Below are 3,667 nucleotides of genomic sequence, written 5' to 3'. Positions count from 1 at the left end.
TGGGTAGGTTGGTCTTTTTTTATCATCATTATTATTATTATTTAATATTTTATTGGGGAATTGGAGGAGAGGAACAGTGCTGGGGAATCGGGGGAAGGGGAAGTTGCTGAGCTGTTGTTCACCATCTTAGCTGTAGAGGGCGCAGCATCACTGGCACTCATGTGGGATCCAAACCGGGGCCCTGCTGCTCAGAGCTGGAGTCCCAAGCCAACTCCTAACCAACGTGCCACTCAGCCGGCCCATGGATAAATTATTTTTAAAACCTATGCCCAGATCCTTGTCTATTTCCCCAGTGGTTCTTATGACCGATGACCCCTCTTTTTAAGAGGACAGGCTTATTAAGGACATTCCCAGAGGGGCGCTAAATGGCTCTGTGGCATTTAGATACATGACTCTGAGGTTTTTAGTCCCACCCTGGCTAACCATTTTGGTTGATCATTCACAGCCATAGGAAAATGATAGAAATCAGACTGATGGCTCATGATGGTAGAATGTTGGCAAACCAGGAAAAGTGTGAGAATGGTTTAGCACTAGATAGAGTTCATGACACTTTTGGAAAACCTAAATTTTACAAATTCCGAAGGCTGAGCGTGTATATCTCCAAAAAGCTTAGAGGTGTTCCTACTGCCACCCTTTCTGCTTTAACACCAGTCTAATAATAACTACTGGAAAGAACAGGCACACATGGAGAGCCCCCCCTTGCCCCCCCACCCTCCACACCTGATTGAATCTGACAGCACGAGACAGTGAGGTCATCATTTCCCTGGTGACTCCACGTCTCACTTCTCCACATCACCGTGAAGGTGATGAATTCCTGCTCTTAGTGAAAACAGTGATGCTCTCAGCTTTAAAGGAGAGAAACTGAGCCGGGGGAAGAAACTGTACTTGTGTTCTTTTCTCGTTTCTACTTTCATTGTTATTTCTAGAAGAGGGTTCATGCACATGACTTAGGCACTGGTGTGCACTTTTTTAAAAGTTCAAATAAATATTGTAAAATCCACCCCATTTGAAAGGACTATGGAGGCCTATAATTGTTGGGCTTAGAATATGCAGGGTGTCGGCCGTGAATAATTGTAGTTTCACTCAACCTAGTCATGAGACCAGAATTTAATGTTACTTAGGTCTATGAAGGAATGATCCTAATTAGTTTCATATATATTAATTATAGGACAGCATACTATACGTTGTAATTATCTTTTCTGTAATATTTTTCCTTGTTTATTTCATTGGTGGTTAAGCTTGAAAAACAGTGAAACTGAGGCACAATGATGACCAGGAATGAAGGCAGTTTAGAGTTAACGCAGTGGTTGATGCTGACGGGCAGTTTGGTGCTGGGAAGACACAGAAGGATCTTACTAATATCAACCATCCTTATAATAGTCTGAAAGGCCTGAAAAATATTCCCTGTAAAGCAGCACTGTCCAGTAGAACTGTCCGAAAACGAGTAAAACGTCTTCTATCTGTGCTGCCCAGCACGGTAGCCACCAGCCATGGGTGGCTATTGAAATGTGTGGCTAGTGTGATGAGAAACTGAATATTTAATGTACATTTTGATTGAACTCAGGTCAACTTATTATTTTTTTTCCATTAGCAGAAATTATAAGTTGAAGCAAAAAAAGGATTACCATCCCTTGTTTTAAATTTGACTGTGATTCATTTCTCCTTCACTTTGGGTTTCTTTCTTGGATCAATTTTATTGTAATAAAATAAAAGTCTTTATTTCAACCCTGGGAGTTACAATCCTCTCTGATATCCAGAGCCCCTCCAGCCCCTTTTGGGTGCTGATGACAGTGCCCAAGATGCAAGGGGCAGATCAGGCAAAAGTAGCTATAATCTTGTGACTTCTCAGTGAAGCATGTCCTTTTCCACAGCGTAATCTACATTGAACACCATCCTTTCAAGTCCTCATGTTTCTCTCCCTTCCACAGACAAGAGTTATGAATTCCTACTTTGCTTGTCCAAGCTTCGAATCCAGCTATACCTATATAAATGCTTTTTGATAAGCGTTTCGAAGGACACGTGCACCCCCTTCCAATTTTGTGTCTCTCCCAATGCCCTTTCCTCTTCTAATCAATGCTACTTAATATACTTTTCTCGCTGGTTTAGAACCTTCTGTTTTAAATGTCTTTCTACTTAAAGAGGCTAAATGGTTTTTCCTGTAAATGCTTCAGACCATTTGGAGTAGGAATGAATTTAACAAAACCACTTAGACTGTAATTTCTGCCTTGTCTTTCTCAACAAGATGGCTGCACTTAGTTGTAGATTTTCATACAAGGAGCAGAATAAGCCAGACTGGGTATTAAGCCCTATTGGCTTGCAAATACTTGTGTTTGAAAGCCCTTGGTTGGAATTTTTACAACATCTGAAAAACCATAGAGTTTTAAAAACTTGAATTCTTGTGCTAATGATTGGCTCTGAGGGAAGGTTTCAAGTTGTAGGGTGGGTTGGCCACACACATGTCAAATGATTGTAAAAAGCGTATTAGAGGTTGGTTGGCGCCTGGCTAAATCCCATCAAGCCTCAATATCCAAGGAGCAAACTGGTACAAACAAAGCTTCCAGGCTGGTGAAGTATTGCTCTTCGCTGGCTGAGTCACTTCAAATACGGGCTTGAAGTGGTCTCGTGTTACTCTACTTTGGTAGGAGAACTTTATGCCTAAGCAAACCATGAGCACAGATATCAATGTTTCCCACTACAGGGAGGCCTGACTTAATGTCCTCGACAGGCTCTGATACGGTAAATGAAATGACATATAATGAAACCAATTTTGCCACCAGCTAATTGACATAAACAAATTTAAGTGCCTACAAGGACATTGAAAGAAATGACATTATTCAAAGACCTGCTGTATTTGGTAAATTAAAGGCAGGGCCGCACAGGTCAGGTCCAGCGAACTCTATGTTACATGGCACTCCCTTTTAGTGTGTGTTTTTTAAAATAACTTCTTTCTCCAAAGAGCTCAAAAAATTTTACTGCAGCAGCTTGAAAAGTGCCAGGGATATGTGGGGAGGAACTGAATTGTCTGACTTTGGTGAAAGGGCTGGAGGGGAAGCTTTCTCCCAGACAGACGTGCTGGTAGAAGCCGGTGTTCTGTTGTGGGACAACGGCCTACTCACCCCGAAGGCACAGGCAGGCCCACAGGCTGCGTCTCCGTCAATCTGGGTAGCACACTTTGCCCTGCCTTGGTGGTTCCCTGAGACCCTGCCCACCCAATAACTATGTATGGTGTCAGATGGGTACTAGATTATCAGGGTGATCACTTCGTAGGTTATATAAATGTCTAATGCCTGTGTTGTGCACCTGAAACTAATATAATATTGTGTGACAACTGTAATTGAACAATAAAAAAAATTGTAAAAACATAAAATTTTACTGGTCTTTCTTACATCTTCACCAAATACTGATAAAAATGCTTAGGAGATAGGATCGCTCACTCAGATGCTCAATAAGAAAACAGAGAAAGGAAAGGCAACCCTGTTTAAAATAAGGGTTAGGGCCAAAGTCCCTCCTTCTTCCTTGATTATTTCTCCATGACAATCCTGGAAGGAAGTCCAATGTAACACAATCTGTAAACTGATCAGAGAGTTACTAAAGATATGTGGGTAATAATAAGGTTTCTGCTAAGATAGCTAGATGCTGCCTCCACCCCTAAGACACTTTTTTTTTT

The 3,667-nt window shown here is 41.6% G+C and overlaps 1 protein-coding gene across 2 annotated transcripts in view; it reads left to right on the top strand.

Moving 5' to 3' along the window:
- LHFPL6 (LHFPL tetraspan subfamily member 6) overlaps window positions 1-3,667 on the top strand; it is a 230,318-nt gene that overhangs the window by 178,212 nt on the left and 48,439 nt on the right. The gene's annotated exons all lie outside the window — the stretch shown is intronic.

Source organism: Hipposideros armiger, unplaced genomic scaffold (assembly GCF_001890085.2).
Source record: "Hipposideros armiger isolate ML-2016 unplaced genomic scaffold, ASM189008v1 scaffold_139, whole genome shotgun sequence".
NCBI lineage: Eukaryota > Metazoa > Chordata > Mammalia > Chiroptera > Hipposideridae > Hipposideros > Hipposideros armiger.
This window is presented reverse-complemented; position numbering and strand designations above follow the sequence as displayed.